This window comes from Bos indicus, chromosome 9 (genome assembly GCF_029378745.1).
Source record: "Bos indicus isolate NIAB-ARS_2022 breed Sahiwal x Tharparkar chromosome 9, NIAB-ARS_B.indTharparkar_mat_pri_1.0, whole genome shotgun sequence".
Classification (NCBI taxonomy): domain Eukaryota; kingdom Metazoa; phylum Chordata; class Mammalia; order Artiodactyla; family Bovidae; genus Bos; species Bos indicus.
The window spans coordinates 19,757,780-19,779,312 of NC_091768.1; the positions used below are offsets into that span (position 1 = coordinate 19,757,780).

At 42.2% G+C, this 21,533-nt stretch overlaps 1 pseudogene; it reads left to right on the plus strand.

The window, feature by feature from the left end:
• The first annotated feature begins 2,447 nt into the window (after window positions 1–2,447).
• LOC109563472 (mitochondrial import inner membrane translocase subunit TIM44 pseudogene) overlaps window positions 2,448–21,533 on the plus strand; it is a 37,830-nt pseudogene continuing 18,744 nt past the window's right edge.

A 21,533-nucleotide genomic window follows, 5' to 3' on the forward strand; every position in this document is an offset into this window, starting at 1 on the left:
TACTTCTGTATGTTAATCTACTTTTCTGTCTCGCATACTCTCATTTTCCTCCATTCCTATCAAAAATTTCTAAAAGCCGCTTTAAAACTGGTCATCTAATGATTTCTGCTCTTCCTCCTTTTAAATATGTTTTTTCAAAACAGCAGCCATGAGGCTAGAGGTAGGTGAGTCAGTTATAATAAAGCAGCTTCAGTAATTAAATTATTGTGCTGCTGCCTCTTGAGTTGTAATTTGAAAGGATGAAAGCTTAATTTTTCCATCAACAATGTCAGTTTCATCCAAGCTGTTCTTCAGAGTGCATTAAAAAATTACATGTTTAAAGTAATCAGGAGAAAACACAATTTACACCCCTTATCACAATAGCGTGGATGGATTGTAAGTGTATGGACCAGTTTTGCTCTAGAAAACTAAGTCCATTCAAAACATATTCATAAGTAATCAGGGAAACAGCAGTACAGATATAAAAATACTAGTTGTGAGCTTAAGGCAGAAACATAGCTAGCAAATTAGAGTAAATAGCAGCCCAACTGTCCTCACCGAGGTTTATCTGTTCAACCTAGCAAGGAAGGAAAGTTAGCATTAATTGGTGAGCTCCAAGGTCTCTCAAAGGAAAAGGCACTTACAGCAATTAAGTCAGATGTGGAAAAAACAGCTCTGCTTTGAAAGCTGACAGCAGGACTTGGGCACAATATCTGCAATGAGCAGCTGAGGATTTTAATGGATGGAGGCTTGGAGACTAATGGACAATTAATGTAAAACAGATGACTTCCCTTGGAGATGACAGCCTTTTGAAAGGCGCTTTACCTGCTGCTCAAACAAATGTGGCTAACTTGAAATGATAAAAGGAACAGTAGCTGGGCTAGACAGGGTATGAGTGGCCCTGCTTTCTCCTTGAATATCTTCAAAAACGAGGTCAGGAATTTAAGTTTCCTGCAGCTGGCGGTGCAAGCCCCTCCCGCCGCTCCAGAGGGGTCCCGGAATGGCTGTTTCTTAAGCCGTTTTCCACAGAGCTGCCCTGCGGGTTCACCTTGTTTTACAGGGGAAAGAAGACAGCATACGTCATGGTGTTACAGCCTAGTTTTTATTTATTTTATAAGTACAGTTACTTTACAATGTTATGTTCGTTTCAGGTGTATAGCAAAAGGGATTCAGTTATCTATGTATATATGTGATTTCAGGTTCTTTTCCAATTTAGGTTATTACAACAGATTGAGTATAGTTCCCTGTGCTATACAGCAGGTGCTTGATGTTTACCTCTTTTATATATAGTAGCGTGTACATGTAAATGCTGAAGGTAATTTATCCCCCCCACACTCCCTTTGATAAACATAAGTTTGTTTTCTGTGTCTGTGAGTCTAATTCTGTTTTGCAAATAAGTTCATTAAAAGCCTAGCTTTTAAAATGACCACAAACCACACCAGCACAAGAATTGCAGTAAATAACATTTGAAACCTCTCTTAGAGACTTTGGAGCATGGTTTCTTCCTGGTTCAGCTATTTTAGTTGTACTTACTGAAGTCCAAAAGCCAGGGTCCTTCAAGATTGAGCTTTATAACCACATAATTTACCTTCCTATTAAGTGGTCAGGTACCAAAAGCATACACTGAAATCAATTGCTTGGAAAGAGTAATCCATTCTCTATGGACTGCAGCCTACCAGGCTCCTCCGCCCGTGGGATTTTCCAGGCAAGAGTACTGGAGTGGGGTGCCATTGCCTTCTCCATAGAAACAATACTGCAAAGATATTTAAATTGCCATGTGACCCCCAAAGTCTTTTTAATTTATAATGAGGTGTAACTCACATTACCTGAGCACTGGGTTCCAAGGAAAACAATGTGGATGTTTTTTCCTCTCTCTTAGTGGGAAATGGAAACGGACTAGTCTGTAATTTTGAGATACAAGCTAATCCTCAAAATTTTTAACTTCTTATGTCCCTGTGTTCAACCCTTAGGAAATCAGTGCCTTTGTGTAATTTAACTCACTAGGCATTGCCCCCTAATCCCTACTCCAAATGTACCTATTTTAGTAATTCTCCACTCATTGCCTTCTAATTTTTCTTTCATTTGCTCAGGACAATATACTTCAACTAGAAAAAATTTTTTTCAACTAGAAATTAAAGAAAAGCAACCTGTATGGGCTGATCTGTACTCATGGGTGAGGTCCGAACACTCTCAGAAGTCTTTGCATTTTTTTTTAAACCAAACTGCTTCTAATATCACATACATCTCTAATTGGCAGAATTTCTGTGAGAAAAGTCAAGTGAAAATGTCAGGTAGTTGAGTAATTCCATTTCTAAAGATCTAACTTGAAAATATCTATATTAGGAGGAGAAATGCACAGGGATATTTGTTGGGGTGGTGAAAGGTAGAACCCACGTGAAAGTCAACAGGAAAATGCCTAAAGTGTAATATATTTGTTAGGTAGATAGAATAGGGAAAAGGAGTCCAAAATGGCGATGGCTAAAAGACAAGGAAGGGAAAAGCCCGCGAAAATAGAACAAAGGAAGGTCAAAGAAAGGTCCGAGGACCTGACTGAGAACTTCAGGTAGAACAGCACTCCTGCCTGAGCCCAATTTGCATAGGGCAGGCCCAGGGGGAAGAAAACATATTAAAGAAGGAGCTAAGCGCTCTCTCTTCCTCCCCCGTGTGTGCGTATGCTCTCTCTCTCTCTCTCTACCCTCATCCCCCTCCCCGCCACGCTCTCCTCCACTCTCTTCTCTTCTTCGAGGATGTATTCTCCTGCTATCTTCTAAATAAAATAGAGCTGTAACACTGATTTGTCTAAGAGCTATGACACAGTTTGTTCAAACCCGAGAGTTGTGACACACCAAGGGCTTTAATATCCATAGCTCCGAATCATTGTTGTGACGAGACAAGAACCTAGAAGAATACACTCGCCTGACATATTCATGATGTAATATCATGCAAAAATTGTGTGTGCACTTTGGAAAATTAGGAAAAGTCATCTATTTTTCACAGCCTGACTGGATTTCAGCTCCCAGTGTTGGGCAGGGCAAGATTTGCACAGCTGTTGAAAGAAGCCCAGTTCTTCCTGATACGGACCAGGGTTCTTGGCCTCCCTAGATCAAAATAAATTGACTAGAGCCCAGTCAAGGCTTTATTGTGACCGCTGCAGAGGAGAGCGAGATCAAACAACAAGTTCCCTTGCTAGCTTGCCCCCCAAGGGGGACAAGCTTGTTTCTTATATGGGGTCAGGGTAGGGATAAGTCCAGGAGTCGGGCCAGAGAGGTAACAGGTGTTTTGCCCACTCCTCTGCTGGTTGTGTTTGCAGGGGGCATGCTCAGTACCCTGCTTTTGCTCCCAATACCGTGTTTTTGCTCCCAGCTCTTCAGAAATGGCAATTGAATTTTTTTTTTGAACGTTTTGTCCATAATTTGCTCCAATTTGCGTATGCACATGCTTGTTTTTAGTCCCATGTAGGTTCTCTGTATTTTGTTGCTGGAGGAGAGGTTTGTCCAGGAGTAAGCACTGCAGCAAAGGGTCCCAGGTCCCAACCTGCCTTATTTCTTCCCAAGTGGATCCAGAGCGTGGCAGGGGCAGAACTTACTTTGGGGTTTCAAATACTAATGTGGATTATGTGTCATAAGTCAGAAATTCGTGTACTGGGTGTGACATTGACTCAAAGTTGGGTAAGTAAGAAATAGCTAATTGCTTTCTTCAAATCAAATTAAATCTGACTGCCATTCCTTATACCACCAAATTTGTAAGAGTAGAACAAACCTGTCTTCCTATTGGATCTATTCCTTTAGCTCTGACCCTTATGCTCTGTTGCCTGTGCTTAGTCATGCTGACTCTGTACCTTCTGGAAAAGTATGTGGCCTATATCCTGATATATACGTGATAGAAAGGTATAACTTTTTTCCATGCATACAGAAAAGAAAAGTTGCAGAGCAGAGAATAATGTTTGTCTTGTTAGAGGTTTATAGGAACATTGTGACCAGACCTACATGGACAGCTGCAAGAACAAAGGATTCCAGGGTCAAGAACTCTGCAACAATCAACCATACCCTCTCCCCTTTAGTATAAAAGAAGTGTGAATTCTGACTCAAGTGGTTCCTTGGGACACTGCTGCTGCTTTTGCTAAACCGCTTCAGTCGTGTCCGACTCTGTGTGACTCCAGAGATGGCAGCCCACCAGGCTCTCCCGTCCCTGGGATTCTCCAGGCAAGAACACTGGAGTGGGCTGCCATTTCCTTCTCCAATGCATGAAAGTGAAAGTGAAGTCGCTCAGTCGTGTCCGACTCCTAGCGACCCCATGGACTGCAGCCGACCAGGCTCCTCTGTCCATGGGATTTTCCAGGCAAGAGTACTGGAGTCGGGGTGCCATTGCTTTCTCCATCCTTGGGACACTAGTCCACCGTGTTCTCAGTCTGCTGGCTTTCCCAATAAAGTTGCTATTCTTTGTCCCAACACTGTGCTTCTTGATGTATTGGCCAGTTGTGAGGGGAGCAATATGAGCTTGGGCTTGGTGACAAACTGGCAAGAAATTCAGCTATGTGTCCTCTTTCTCCCAGGGTTATTTGGTACCCAGGCAATAAAGTTTCTCAGTGTGTCATGGGTGCTCTGGATCATCACTGTCCAAGGTTTATCCAGGAAATTGGCTCACCTGGTTCTGGACAAAGGAGCTTCTCATCAAGCCCCATCCTCATTGAGCTCAGGCCAGTCCTGGAGCTAGGCTAAGGGAATGGCACTGATCTTCAAGGGGTTCAGGATCTGCAGACCCTCATGTTTTTCCTGAGCTTTGAGAATGTCCTGTCCCTCAGTTCCAAGAAGATCCATGTTCTCTCAACAGACACCTTCACATACATGCACAGCCCCTAGCACTATTCAGTTCAGTCGCTCAGTCGTGTCTGACTCTCTGTGACCCTGTGGACTGCAGCATGCCAGGCTTCCCTGTCCATCACTAACTCCTGGAGCCTACTCAAACTCATGTCCATGGAGTCGGTGATGCCATCCAACCATCTCATCCTCTGTCGTCCCCTTCTCCTCCTGCCTTCAATCCTTCGCATCATCAGAGTCTTTTCCAATGAGTCAGTTCTTCACATCAGATGGCCAAAGTATTGGAGTTTCAGCTTCAGCATCAGTCCTTTCAATGAATATTCAGGACTGATTTCCTTTAGGATAGACTGGATGGATTTCCTTGCAGTCCAAGGGACTCAAGAGTCATCTCCAACACCACAGTTCAAAAGCATCAATTCTTCAGCGCTCAGCCTTCTTTATAGTCCAACTCTCACATCCATACATGACTACTGGAAAAACCAAAGCTTTGACTAGATGGACCTTTGTCAGCAAAGTAATGTCTCTGTTTTTTAATATGCTGTCTAGGTTGGTCATAGCTTTCCTTCCAAGGAGTCTTTAAATTTCATGGCTGCAGTCACCATCTGCAGTGATTTTGGAGCCCCCCCAAAAATAAAGTCTGACACTGTTTCCACTGTTTCCCCATCTATTTCCCATGAAGTGATGGGACTGGATGCCATGATCTTAGTTTTCTGAGTTTTAAGCCAACTTTTTCACTCTCCTCTTTCACTTTCATCAAGAGGATCTTTAGTTCTTCTTCGCTTTCTGCCATAAGGATGGTGTCATCTACATATCTGAGGTTATTGGTGTTTCTCCTGGCAATCTTGATTCCAGCTTGTGCTTTATCCAGCCTGGCATTTCTCATGATGTACTCTGCATATAAATTAAATAAGCAGAGTGACAATGTACAGCCTTGACATACTCCTTTTCCTATTTGGAACCAGTCTGTTGTTCCATGTCCAGTTCTAACTGTTGCTTCCTGACCTGCATACAGATTTCTCAAGAGGCAGGTCAGGTGGTCTGGTATTCCCATCTCTTTCAGAATTTTCCACAGTTTATTCTGATCCATACAGTCAAAGGCTTTGGCATAGTCAATAAAGCAGAAATAGATGTTTTTCTGGAACTCTCTTGCTTTTTCGATGATCTAGCAGATGTTGGCAATTTGATCTCTGGTTCCTCTGCCTTTTCTAAATCCAGCTTGAACATCTGAAAGTTCATGGTTCAAGTACTGTTGAAGCCTGGCTTGGAGAATTTTGAGCATTGTACTTGGCTATCATGTGAGATGAGTGCAATTCTGCAGTAGTTTGAAACTTTTTGGCACTCCCTTTCTTTGGGATTGGAATGAAAACTGACATTTTCCAGTCCTGTGGCCACGGCTGAGTTTTCCAAATTTGCAGGCATATTGAGTGAAGCACTTTCACAGCATCATCTTTCAGGATTTGAAATAGCTCAACTGGAATTCCATCACCTCCACTAGCTTTGTTCGTAGTGATGCTTTCTAAGGTCCACTTGACTTCGAATTCCAGGATGTCTGGCTCTAGGTGAGTGATCACACCATCGTGGTTATCTGCGTCATGAAGATCTTTTTTGTACAGTTCTTCTGTGTATTCTTGCCACCTCTTCTTAATATCTTCTGCTTCTGTTAGGTCCCTACCATTTCTGTCCTTTATTGTGCTCATCTTTGCATAAAATTCCTGTGAGATCTCTAGTCTTTCCCATTCTATTGTTTTCCTCTATTTCTTTGCACTGATCGCTGAGAAAGGCTTTCTTATCAGTCCTTGCTATTCTTTGGAACTCTGCATTCAGATGGTATATGTTTCCTTTTCTCCTTTGCCTTTAGCTTCTCTTCTTTTCTCAGCTATTTGCCAGGCCTCCTCAGACAGCCATTTGCCTTTTTGCATTTCTTTTTCTTGAGAATGGTCTTGATCACTGCCTCCTGTACAATGTCACTAACCTCTTTCCATAGTTCTTCAGGTTCTCTGTCTATTGGATCTAATCCCTTAAATGTATTTCTCACTTCCACTGTATAATCATAAGGGATTTGATTTAGGTCATACCTGAATGGTCTAGTGGTTTTCCCTACTTTCTTCAATTTAAGTCTGAATTTGGCAATAAGGAGTTCATGATCTGAGCCACAGTCAGCTCCCTAGCACTATACTCTAAAGAAACTCAAGTTTCAGGCTTCAGAAAGAAAATGGGCTTCAGGGGAGAGAGATTACCTTAACACAGTAGCTCTCAACATGTGGTCCTGGCCTGCAGCATCTAATATTCAAGGGAGGCTCATGGTTAGAAATGCCAATTCCTGGACTCCACCCCAGACTTGTTGAATCAGAAACCCTGGGAATGGGGCCCAGCATGCTGTGTCTTCAGCCCTCGTGGGTCCAGAAAGTAACCTGGGCTTTCTGTTCCACCTCACAATAAGTACCCAGAAGCAAGAGACTGTCAAGTCCTAGTCTCTTGTTTAAGTGGGGGGAGGAAAAATGGAGAGGTTAACGCAAAACAACTCTCATTCTTTCAGATACTTCTACAGCAACAAATAAAATAAATGCTGATGGCAAACTGTAATGCCAACGGAGTGACCTCCGTTCAGGCAGACAGAACTGGAGTCGGGTGGCCATTAAGGACTTGGTCAGACACGTCTCTGCAACGAATGGGAACTTGCACTTTCTTTGAAGTAAACCAGACCCGAGGATACCAGCAACCATAGTCAGAACAAAACCCGCCAACTGTAACCTTATGGTCTTAAAATCTCCCCTTGTAAATAATTTCAGACCCCAACAAATCCCCAACCATAGTCAGAACAAAACCCGCCAACTGTAACCTTATGGTCTTAAAATCTCCCCTTGTAAATAATTTCAGACCCCAACAAATCCCCAACCATAGTCAGAACAAAACCCGCCAACTGTAACCTTATGGTCTTAAAATCTCCCCTTGTAAATAATTTCAGACCCCAACAAATCCCCAACCATAGTCAGAACAAAACCCGCCAACTGTAACCTTATGGTCTTAAAATCTCCCCTTGTAAAATTTCAGACCCCAACAAATCCCTAACAAGCACCCTTACTTCTTGCCACCTCCAATGATAATTCTTGATAAACAACTCACGTAACCATAGCCTTGCAGTATAAGCCTCCCCCACTCCATGGTCAGCAGAACACAACCCAAACGTGTCTTGAATCTTTTAAAATATATTCATGAGTTTCTTTTATTTACTTTTTCGGCTGTGCCAGGTCTTAGTTGCAGCATGTGAAATCTTAGTTGTGGCTTGTGGGAACTACTTTCCGAATCGGCGATCGAACCCTGGGCATGCTGCATTGAGCGTGGAGTCTTACCCACTGGACCACCAAGGGAGGTCCTGCTTCTTGTTTCTGTGTCTTCTGGGATACAGTCCTAAAAAACCCCAAATAAACACCTTTCCGTTTCAATCAGGTCTTCATTTCTGAAATTTTGGTTAATGATACCTTAGTTAATTCTCTCTCCCCTTGATTAAGGCACTGCAAACACAGTCTGGTTTCATAAAGAACGGAGGAAACCTGAGAACACGTCTGATCCACATCTCACCAACGAATCCTCACCCCCACCCGCCAGGTTTAAGAATGCAAGAGGCTTTATCCTGAAAAAGAAGCATGCAGAGAAATAAAGGTCAAGTGTTCAGTCGAGGCTGTTCCACATCTCCATGGAATGCAGAAAGGTGTGAACACTCTTAGAATTTCAATTGGGTCTCCCTTTTGCAAGGATTTTTATACTAACATGGACCCAGCACATAACTCCTTGTAGTAAAAAAACGGTCTGTGTTAAAAATGCAATATCCTCCTCCAATATATATACCAGGTAAATGCTCATTTTTATCACATCATCTTATTTCAACCTTGTTATAAGGTTTGATTCAAGCAAAAGTGGAGGGTTGTCATTTTCGTTCTTAAACCCAATTAAATGTCACCATTTCCCGATTTCTCCTGCTGCCCCAGATACTTCCAACATATTTCAGACCTGAAATTTTCTGAACTCCTTCTTCTTTCCCAAGTCATTTTAAGAACCTGCCATTAAAGCATAATTACATGACTGGAAAATACTTTTGAAGCCTGCTCAGTGTGACTTTTTTTAATAGCGAGGTTTCTGAATTGCAGGCCTCCTAGGTGGATTTTCCGAGCTGGGTATAACTCAAGAGCATCTCTGCGGGCCCATTAGTTACCGTACAGAATTACATGAACTGTTTTAGGCCTCCCAAGGTAGCAAAGACTTCACAAAAAAATGAATGGATTATGCTTCACATCATCATATTTTTAGACAATATATACTAACAACCAAGACTGTTGAGCAGTTTTTGGCTTCTGAGATTATTGCTGTGAAATACAAGATTTACTCTTTACAGAAACAAACAAAAATGTTTAAAGCCAAATGGAGAATTAGCCTCCAAATTTCATTCGAGTTGATCCAGGCCAGAGAGCAATGCAGACCTTGATCAAGGTCACAACGGCTGGTTTCAGGGCAGCAGCAATTGGATTCACAGTCCCCACTGTGAGTCCTCCAACTGCTTATCAGCATTTCAGCCAGTTCTTTTTCCCTGAAAACCAGTTCATTACCTTCCAGCACACGACTGCCACCTACTGGTGACGATGGTCGTTGCTGCCTGTGCAAAGCAGGAACTCGCACTGTCCAGAAAGGAAACAGATTAAGAATAATTTATATGTGAATTTAACAAAAAAGAAGCAGACTTACAGATGTAAACAACAAACGAGGTTACCAACAATGGGGAGAGGGGCAGGGGCAATATAGGGGCGGGGGAGGAGGGGCAGATACAAACTACTGTGTTTAAGATAGGCACGAGGATATATTGTACAACCTGGGAAATATAAAGCCAATACTTTGTTATAACTGTACATGGAAAGTGACCTTTAAAAATCATATTTAAAAGTTAAAATAAAAAGTAAAATCTTTATGAAGGAGAGAAAAGAATTTGTCTTCAAAATGCTTTGAGTCGCTTTACTTAAACGTTATCTTATGTGATCCTTTCAACACTATGAAATGGGAATTTTTCTCCATGAGCACATGAGGTGCAGGTAAAGAAACTTACCCACGGAAGAATCAAGTTCACACAGCCTTGCTCCAGCTGACAATAGCTGCACCGGCTCCACGCCCTCCCCCCCCACCCCACCCCGCCCCACACACACCTCCAGCCCCCACGCCTGCCCCACGGGCTAAGTCCTGGTCCTCTAACTTTGACCTGCTTGGGGCTGGGGTCTCCCATCTCTTCCCAGGCCTCTCTAACGGGGACTACTCCTCGGGATGCATACTCCCCGGGATGCAGCGATAGGCTTAGGGAAAGCCAATCAGATCCTCTGACGCTTTTGCCAGCCCGGGTCAGGGAGAAGCACGTGCTCTTTTCCACTGACGCAGCCAGTGGTGTCAACAGTGCCCGCTGGAAGCTGCCCTCGCTCTGCCCAGCGGAGCCCAACATCCTTAGGTTGCCACCGTGCAAGAAAAGCTGAGAGACGTGGAACACCTGAACCAGTGACAGCTCTGTGCCCCCAATTCCAGCTGTGCTTGGACCCAGCTCTGCTCTTAGATGTTTCCGTTCTGCTCTTGAATGTTTCCGTTCTGAGAGCCAATAAATGCCTCTAAACTTTAAGGAGAGTGAAAAAATTGGCTTAAAGCTCAACATTCAGAAAACTAAGATCATGGCATCTGGTCCCATCACTTCATGGGAAATAGATGGGGAAACAGTGGAAACAGTGTCAGACTATTTTGGGGGGGCTCCAAAATCACTGCAGATGGTGATTGCAGCCATGAAATTAAAAGACGCTTACTCCTTGGAAGAAAAGTTATGACCAACCTAGATAGCATATTCAAAAGCAGAGACATAACTTTGCCAACAAAGGTCCATCTAGTCAAGGCTATGGTTTTTCCGGTAGTCATGTATGGATGTGAGAGTTGGACTGTGAAGAAGACTGAGTGCCAAAGAATTGATGCTTTTGAACTGTGGTGTTGGAGAAGACTCTTGAGAGTCCCTTGGACTGCAAGGAGATCCAACCAGTCCATTCTGAAGGAGATCAGTCCTGGGTGTTCTTTGGAAGGACTGATGCTAAAGCTGAAACTCCAGTACTTTGGCCACCTCATGTGAAGAGTTGACTCATTGGAAAAGAGTCTGATGCTGGGAGGGATTGGGGGCAGGAGGAGAAGAGGATGACAGAGGATGAGATGGCTGGATGGCATCACTGACTCGATGGACGTGAGTCTGGGTGAACTCCGGGAGTTGGTGATGGACAGGGAGGCCTGGCGTGCTGCGATTCATGGGGTCACGAAGAGTTGGACACGACTGAGCGACTGAACTGAACTGAACTGAAGGATTAAACACCTGTTTGAGATGGCTTTTCCTGAATCTTGTCCTGAAAAGTCCTAATACCAAGGGTTCACCGTTTTCTCCCTTCCTTCTCTTTCCCTACTTTCAACTGTCAACAAATTAATGTTTGTATTGTGCCTGTGCTTACAAGACATAAGTCCATTTTCCAATACCTGTTTATTCTTGCATTTACAGTACATAAGTAAAATGTCTTTTGGATATAAACATAATTTTAGAACTGAAGTAGAGTTGATTTATAACACTGCTTTGGTTTCAGATGTACAATATAGTTATTCAAAAAGTTTATAGGTTGTACTCCATTTAAAGTTTTTATTAAATACTGGCTATATTCCCTGCACTGTAGTATATATCCTTTAGCTCATTTATTTTATACAGAGTAGTTTGTACCTCTTAATACCCTACCCTTATCTTGCCCTCCCACTTCCCTCTATCCTAGGTAACCACTAATTTTTTCTCTGTCAGTCTGTTTCTGTGAACATAATTTTTAAATGAAGTTTTTACATAAATTAAAAGCCATGAAATACCTTAAAAATCTTTTATTTCTCCCCTTAAATATCAGTTTCTCAGGAGCAACCAGGAGGTCTGCAATCTAAAGTAGTTAGTTCTTTCATTAAGGCAGAAATTGATTAGAGTTTTGGGGTTTGTGAGGGAGACTAGCCATCTGTCAGGGATTCATGCCATCATGGCTTAGATGAGTGTAGAGGTTTTTCTCAAAGGAGACATATTCCCTTGAGAATATCAGAATATCATACATTTATTTAAGGTAAGATCAAGGCATAAATACCTTGGGAAATGTAACACTATGTACAAATCAATATGTTTTAAAATGTTATTTATTTTTAGTTGATAGGAGAAACTAACTTTTCTTAAAATTATACATCTTATTTTTAATTCATTATATAATCTCTTTGTTAATGTTCAGATAAGAAATTTATTACATGCAATTTTCTTAACCAGAGAACTTCTTAGGTGGTAAATTGTTGAAAATGTCAATGATACAATAAATTAACTTGATCCCAGAAGATAGTGCCATGCTCATAACATTGCTTTCCCAATGCTATTGACTAACACTTTTTGGAGACTGTCTTCTGATTGGTTAAGGATTAGTGATGGGCTGCTGGCTGCCTGAAGCAATTCCGCTTATGTAGAACTATCTACCAAAGATGTTTTGGCTACAGCAAAGGGATTTTGGGGGGCTTGCTTTTTATTATTTGAGGCTGCTCTATCCATGACAGAAAGGTATTTTACAAAGTAATGTTTGGAGCCATGAATAAACACTGGAGTTAGGTGCTACTCTTTTTGCTGATTTATTTCAGCAGGGTTTTAAAACTCCTTTAAAAATTGTTGACTAGGACAGTTTCCACTTGATGGCTCCTTTCCTCCCTACATGGCCCCCGATTTGCACTCTGTTCTTCAAGGAGCCTCAGGAGCAGCTGGAATAGGGCCAAGTAAGTAAAACCACCATCACCACTCAGTCCCTCCCCCAGCTCCTCCCATTCAACGAGAGTGACTTTGCTCTAAACTCTGTTTTTATGTATAGGGCTTTTTAAAAAAGGTTTTCACTCATTCAACAACTTTCTCTTGAAAACCAACTATCCCCCAAGCATCAAGCTTGGAGACATTGTGATACTCCCTAAATAAGAGACTCAAGCTACCCTATCTTTATGTTCAGGGGGGAGGGGCATGAGGGTACAAACAACACGCAATTAACAGGAGAATAAATAAAATAATACTGACTGGAGTATGATAAAGAGAGTAATGTGATCATGTGATGGAGCGTGGCTGGAGAAGTCAAGCATCCTTTGAAAAGGCGGTGAGGAAATGCCTTGCAGAGACGGTGATTCTTGGAGTGGTGTATTTGTGTCACTAGAAGATTTTAAACAGAGTTGTGATAAAGCCCAATTAAAAAAATCATTTTTGTATGTTTGGTAGAAGGAGACAGAGACAGAGAGTAAAAGCAAAATGATCATTGGGAAAATATTGGGATCATCCCATCAACACACTGGTTTGGATATGAGAGATGATGGAAAGAAAGGAATCAAGGATGACTCCTAGTTTTTTTCCTTTTGAGCAGTTGGATGAATGGTGATGCCCTTTACTAAGACAGGAAAGATAGGACTTCCCTGGTGCTCCAGTGGTTAAGAATCTGCCTGCAATGCAGCGGACACTGGGTTCAATCCCTGGTTCAGGAACTAAGATCCCACATGTCACAGAGCAACTAAGCCCGCACGGCACAACTTCTGAAACCTGCATACCCTAGAGCCCGTGCTCTGCAACAAGAGAAGCCACTACAATGAGAAGCCCACGCATCACAGCTAGAGACTAGCCCCTGCTTGCTTGCCACAGCTAGAGAAAGCAAGAGTCTGTGTGCAGCAGTAAAGACCCAGGGAAGCCAAAAATAAACAAATAGACTATCATTTAAAAGCAAGATGGGAAAGATAGGAGGAAAACCAAGTGTGAGCAGAGACTATAGAAAGCAATCTTTATTTTGGATAGTTCTGATTTAAAAGCTCTCTTAAATATTCAGGCTAAGATGCAAACTCAGCTGTTTTCTCTGGAGTCAGGAGCTCAAAGAAGAGGTTGGGCTCTAAAGATCTAATTTTGAGAGTTGTGCATGATGCAAAGAGATCACCAAGAAGTGGACACAAGACCCTGTTCCAGGAACTCAAGGAATTAAATGTGGCAGAAAAAAGAAAGACAAGATAGAAAAGGTGATGGATTCTTTTGCAAAAAGAAAAACCTAACACCCTCCCCCGGAGAAGGGGGTGGCATCCCACTCCAGTACTCTTGCCTGGAAAATCCCATGAACAAAGGAGCCCCATCCATGGGATCTCGAAGAGTCGGACACTACTGAGCGACTTCACTTTCACTTTTCACTTTCATGCATTGGAGAAGGAAATGGCAACCCACTCCAGTGTTCTTGCCTGGAGAATCCCAGGGACAGGGGAGCCTGGTGGGCTGCTGTCTATGGGGTCGCACAGAGTTGGACACGACTGAAGTGACTTAGCAGCAGCAGCAGCAACACCCTCCCCCACCAGAAGGAGAGAAAAAATCTGCACCAATTGCTGTGGCTATTCCCAAGAATATTACAAAATCCTGGTTAATCAGAGCAGGAAATCTTGGCCAGAAATTTAGGAATAAAACCAGGAGAATTCAATGAATTCTGGTGCTTTTAAAAAACCTACCAAGAGGGACTTCCCTGGCAGTACAGTGGATTAGAATCTTTCTGCCAGTGTAGGCAACATGGGTTCGAACTCTGGTCCAGGAAGATCCCACGTGCCTCAGAGCAACTAAGCCTGTGTGCCACAACTACTGAGCCCCTGCTCTAGAGCCTGTGAGCTGTAACTACTGAGCCCCTGTACTGCAGCTATTGAATCACGTGTTGAAAGCCTGTGCCCCACAACAAGAGAAGCCAACACAATGAGAATCCCACACACCACAATGAAGAATAGCCCCTGCTCACAGAAATAGCTCAGTTGGTAGAGAATCTGCCTACAATGCAGGAGACCCCGGTTCGATTCCTGGGTAGGGAAGAACCCCTGGAGAAGGGATAGCCTACCCACTTCAGTATTCTTGGGCTTCCCTTGTGGCTCAGATGGGAAAGAATCCACCTGCAATGCAGGAGACCTGGGCTTGATCCCTGGGTTGGGAAGACCCATTGGAGAAGGGATAGCCTACCCACTCCAGGATTCTGGCCTGGAGAATTCCATGGACTATATCATCCATGGGGACACAAAGAGTCAGACACGACTGAGCGACTTTCATGCACATACACAGCAACCAATGACAGCCCGTGTGCAGCAGCAGGGACTCAGCACAATCAAAAGATAAAAATAAAAAGATTAAAGAATTTTTAAAAAACTACAAAAATTATAATAAGCAATTCAGGGAGAATAATACCATTCCTTATGTGCCATACTTCGGGGAAAAAAATACCATACTTTGTCCTAATCTTGGGTACCACTGCTAAGACCCTGTTCTTTATATTCACTTTGTCATTGTTCCCAAAGTGAAAGTGCAAGTCACTCAGTTGTGTCTGACTCTTTGCAACCCCATGGATGATACAGTCCATGGAATTCTCCAGGTCAGAATACTGGACTGGGTAGTCTTTCCCTTCTCCAGGGGATCTTCCCAACCCAGAGATCGAACCCAGGTCTCCTGCATTGCAGGCAGGTTCTTTACCAACTGAGCTATCATTGTTCCCAAAGAATGCCCCAATACCAGGGTGATTCAGGTCAGAAGGTGCTAGTCCCTGCTACTCTTTTCAGATCAACTCCTCTTCTATGCCAAACTAGGATTTCTATATTGAGCACAGATTTCCAGTCTGGGGGACACTATGATTAGTTTTCTTTCAAGAGTCCTTCCCAACTTTCCTGGCAGCAAAGCTCAACCAGAATGATTGGCCATCCTCAAGGTAAAGTTCAATAATGCTGGACCACAACAGGGAAAGAAGGGACTTCATTCTTTTGTCCTCAGGAAGTTCTTTTCACCAAAGAAATTTGCCAATTTCTCCAGACACTAGATCTGTATCCTAAGGGGTATTATTTCTTCTTCTTCTTCTTTTTAGTCTTTATTTATTTTTGGCCTCACTGGGTTTTTGTTGCTCTGGGCAGGCTTTATCTAGTGGCAACACACTGGCCTCTTATTGTGGTGATTTTTCTTGTTGTGGAGCACAGATTCTAGGCGAATCTCAGTAGTTGTGGCTCCAGAGCACAGGCTCAGGAGCTGGGGTGCACGGACCCAGCCACTCAGCGGCATGTGGGATCTTCCCACCCCAAGGATCTAACCTATGTCTCTTGCGCTGGCAGGCAGATTCTTAACCATTGGACCACCACGGAAGTTTAGTGTATTATTTCTAATCAGATGTGGTCTGGCCACAGAGTATTTTATTGCACCCTTTCCTTATGTTAGTGGAAAACATTTTTCCTAATACCTATTTTCCTCTCCTGTTTCAGTTCCTTTCTCCGTCTGTGTGTGCTCGGTTGTGTCTGACTCTTTGCAACCCCATGAATTGTAGCCCACCAGGCTTCTCTGTCCATGGAATTTTCCAGGCAAGAATACTGGAGTGGGTTACCATTTCCTCCTTCAGGGTATCTTCCCAACCCAGAGATCAAACTCATGTCTCTTTTGTCTCCTGCATTGGCAGGTAAAATCACTTTTGTGTGGTCTATTTGGTCATATATATATATATATATATATATTGCATTTTTGTGCATTTTTTTGGTGATTAAAATGCCCCAAGTGTAGTGCTAAAGTGCTGACTAGCGTACCTAAATACTAGAAGGCTGTGCTATGTGTCATGGACAAGATATGTGTGTTAGATAAGCTTCCTTCAGGCATCAGTTAAAGTGATGTCAGCTGTGAGTTCAGTGTTAATAGATTAACAATGTATGTTTAATAACCTGTCTTTAAATAGAAATGTACATAAAAGAAAGATATGCAGTGATCAGTTAATGAAAATGTTGTGACCAGAGGCTCTTAGGAACCTAACTCTATATTTACCTTAGGAGCAGTTGTTCAATATTCACTAAGTCTGTTTTTGGAGTGACTTTGTAGAACTACCATGAGTAATGAGAATCATCTATATTTACATCATCAAGGGGACATCACTCAAGTGACTTCCCTTCCTAAAGGAAGACACCTACATCAAGGTGACCAAGATTTCTGTAGGCAGAAAAGTGCAAGGCAGCCTGGAAATGGTGGATCTTCTTCCTTTGAAAAGACAAAAACAAAACAACAACAAAGAGGAAAACAAAGCATTTAAAGTGTTGCTTCACCAGTCTCTATGCCCCCCTCAGTGTATATATATATATATATATATATATATATATATATATAATAAGTATATATATATATATATACACATGTAACATACATTACATATGCAACATATAAAACACATATACATGTAAATATATATATATAAATGAAAAAATACATACCAACTGTACAATAAAATTTACATGTTGTGGAAAGCACTTGGAGCAAATCCTGGAAGATAATATAAATTTTAGTGCAATATGTTCAAATAAGGAAATTGCACAAACACAGAGATAATACTAAATATTATTAAGAATTACAGCTAAACATGTGTGTGTGTGTCTGTGTGTCTACGTTAGTCGCTCAATCGTGTCCGATTCTTTGCACCCTATGGACTGTAGCCCGCCAAGCTCCTCTGTCTATGGAATTTTCCAGGCAAGAATATTGTAGTGAGTAGCCTTTCCCATCTCCAAAGGATCTTCCCCACCCAGAGATTGAATCTGGGTCTCCTGCTTTGTAAGTGGATTCTTTATTGTCTTAACTGCCAGGGAAGCCCAACCAAACATATACCAAATATTAATATATCACTTCACTCCTATTTCACATAATTATGTGAAACATTTTCTTAGAATGAGATATAGAAAAGTTTATATTTTTCATTTTTTCCTTGGAATATTATTAGGAGATTGTTTCTGATAATAGTACAAACACATGATAGATTATTATCTAACGATTCATAGTCATGTTTTAGAAGAATACTTAATATGTAATGTTGTGGATCTACAATGAATCTACAAAGTTGTACAAATACTATGATCACAATTTAAAAAGACTATCTAATGCTACAAATATAATGAGAAGACAATACTACAACATTTGAAGTTGTAAACCTCAGCTATGATATTAAGGTAATTTTTATATTCTCTATACTGTTTATATTTTCTATAATAAGGATATTACCTTATATAATTAAAAACTATCATCAATTATGATTTCTATAACTTTCACACTGTTTTTATCATTCAAGCCTAAAAAGTCCTGACATACATTTTTATGTTAAAGAGCTACATTTTTCTCACTTAACATCTCAAAAAATTAATAATTCTTTAAACGTTCCAAAATCTGAGTGAAATGCAACAAGTTATATGGTCAGGTCTCCATTCTTCTGATAATGAATGACAACATGAACAAGACTATGTGAGTTGTACAAAAACTCTTACGGGTTTTGAAGCGTGATTTGATTTTCATGCAGAAATATATCTTTCCAATGCTGGATGTCAAAATGAGCCTGCCTTCCTGGTATACCTTCCCCTTAGCAGAAGGCCGTCAAACTTTCAGGTGACAGGTGAATGTTGGCAATAACTAGCAAAGTAGGAAGTCTTCATAGCCTAAATCATAAATTATGGTATAAATTGAAAGGAATAAAAAATAAGCAGATCTCTCTAGAGAAAATAGGTTAGACTCAGATGGCATGAATCTATGCTCAATACCCAGAGCATGTGCGTGAGCGCTAAGTTGCTTCAGTCGTGTCTGACTCTTTGGGGCCTCATGGACTGTAGCCCGCCAGGCTCCTCTGTCCATGGGATTTTCCAGGCAAGAATACTGGAGTGGGTTGCCCTTCCCTTCTCCAGAGGATCTTCCTGGCCCAGAGATTGAACCCATGTCTCTTATGTCTCCTGCATTGGCAGGAGGGTTCTTTACCACTAGCGTCACCTGGGAAGCTCTCCCCAGAGCACTGCTGCTGCTGCTGCTAAGTCGCTTCAGTCGTGTCTGACTCTGTGCGACCCAATAGACGGCAGCCCTCCAGGCTCCGCCGTCCCTGGGATTCTCCAGGCAAGAACACTGGAGTGGGCTGCCATTTCCTTCTCCAATGCATGAAAGTGAAAAGTGAAAGTGAAGTCGCTCAGTCGTGTCCAACCCTTAGCGACCCCATGGACTGTAGCCTACCAGGCTCCTCCATCCGTGGGAGTTTCCAGGCAAGAGTACTGGAGTGGGGTGCCATTGCCTTCTCCATCCCCAGAGCACACCCAGCAGCAAATGGCCTTTAGCAGTTATGTGAATCATGTAAATAGGATGAACAATGTTATTTTTAATAACAAAATAGTACATATTTTGGTATATGTTTGGAACTCAAGAGTTGAGCCTCCTATGGAGCAATAAAATTCATAGTGAATACTAAGTCTTTGCTTTCACACTAATTATAAATCCATTTATTTGTAATAGATCCTTAATATAAAACTTAAAAACTATGTATTTTAAGACACTTTGTGTTCATTTTGAATTTCTAAAAATAAGCATGGGCTAGTTTTCTCTATAAACAGCTCATCTGAGACTTGTAAGCCCATCAATTTTGGGTCATTGACTTGTATTTCTCTGCTATCTTTCATTCCTATACGTGCTTTCTATTTTGGTTCTCTTTGATGGTCTCCCTGTGTTGTATTTGTTTTGCTCTTCAGGGCTGGTTTAGTCCGATGGACACCCCAGAGAAAATTCTGACTCAACAGACCTCTTCCAAAGGGTTGCAGAAGGTAAGTGAAGGCTACTCAGCCTTTGAGGACTGATATTGTGTGAGGCCATTGAGATGCTACTTGACAGGACCCCGCATCAACATGAAATGAGATCATGAAGCTAAAGAACACAGATGTGGTCCCACAGCCAGACTAGAGATGCAGATGTAGAGAATGGAGTTATGGACACAGCAGGGGAAAGAGAGGGTGGGATGAATTGAGAGAGTACCATTGAAATATATACACCACCATGTGCAAAACAGATAGCTAGTGGGAAGCTGCTGTATGGCGCAGAGAGCTCAGGTTGGTGCTCTGTGATGGTCTGGAGGGGTGGGATGGGGAGATGGGGGGGAGGCTCAAGAGGGAGGGGAAATATGTATACCTGTGGCTGATTCATGGTGATGTATGGCAGCAACCCACTCAATACTGCAAAGCAATTATCCCCCAATCAATAATAAATACATGTAATAAAAGTAAAAAAGAGCGGGGGATATATGTATTGTTGTTGATCAGCCGCTCAATTGTGTCCAACTCCTTGTGACCCCATGGACTGCCGCACACCAGGCTTCCCTGTCCTTCACCATCTTCCGGAACTTGCTCAAACTCATGTCCATTGAGTCGGTGATGCCTCCCAACCATCTTGTCCTATGTCGTCTCCTTATACTTATGGCTAATTCACGCTGTTCTATGGCAGAAACTAACACATTGTAAAGCAATTATCCTCCAGTTAAAAATATTTAAAAATTAGAAAAAGCAAAAAATGGAACAAAGTCTAACTTAAACTTGCCATAATTTTAATAAATGTATGGATGCAAAAGAAAGAAAGAAGTGGTCCACAGCTTCAGGCTGTGACCAGAGACCTGAAAGATCCCTCACCCTGCTCTCTCTTCCTTCCACAGTCTCAGCCTTTATCTGAGATCTGGGATCAAGGGTGGAAGAGCACTTTGTGCTGTTCTTTCCTCTCATACTTATTTTCCAACCCTTTCAGAAAAGGTATAACCCTCTTACCAAGCCCTCTCTATGACTGTAGCCACACATACCACACGTAAATGAGTCTCCCAGTTGGGAGTGTCTGTGCTGACCCTGGGGATGTGTTGGTTGGGTGATAAACATCAGCATATGTCCTGACTTCTCTGGGGCTACATGAAGGAGAGAAAACACAGATTCATGAACAAGCCCCATTCCTTCCTGTAAGACCCACCAGCGTTCTTGGCCTTCCCCAATCAATAGAAATTGATTCCAGACCAAACAAGAAATTCAGGCAAGGCTTTATTGGGGCTCCTGTTATAGCAGGAGGAAGCCAGAGTAAACAAGTTTCCCTTGCTCACTCCCCGAGAAGAGGGAGAGCTTGCTTCTTATATGAGGCGAGGGTAAGGATGTGTCCAGGGGTAGGGTAGAGGGGTGGCTTAGGTGGTCTGACTCCCCTTTAGCGGTGTTGCGTGCAGGGCGCATGCGCAGTCCCTGGCTTTTGCGTCAAACTATTTCTGCTCCCGGCTCTTCAGAAATGGCCGTGGGTGGCAGGGGTGGTGGTGGGAGTGTTGATCATTCTGTATCTTGCCCATAATTTGCCCCAACTGCACATGCATTCATTTTTAATTCTTTAGAGTTTCTATTTTGTGTGTCCTGGTGCAAGCATTGCAGCAAAGGATTCCAGGTTCCACGTCCCAGCCTGTTTCACTTATACTCAGCCTGCAACTAAGGTAAGTCGTTTCCCTGGGAAAACTGAGAGAAGTTGCACTTAAGATCTCAACTAGACAGAAGCCAAATGCTCAGTAAGGTAGTGTATGTGCTGGATGTTCAGCTTTGCTTGAAAAAACTTTTATAAACCTTTCCAAACATCCACATGGACCTAGTTTCTTATCTGCTAAAGGTTGACATCCAAATTTTTCCTCTTTTTGTTTTAAAATAATTTTCTGGTGTTTTATTAGTATTCTGACATTTAATTATGAGTTGTTAGAGTTGCCCTAGAAAGAAAATATCTCTGTTCAGACTTCAAGGGCTAATACAATAATACCACTTGCTTCATTAAGTCTTGGGCATTTTAACCTCACAGCACACCGGGAGAAGAACTAACAGATTCACTACAGTGGT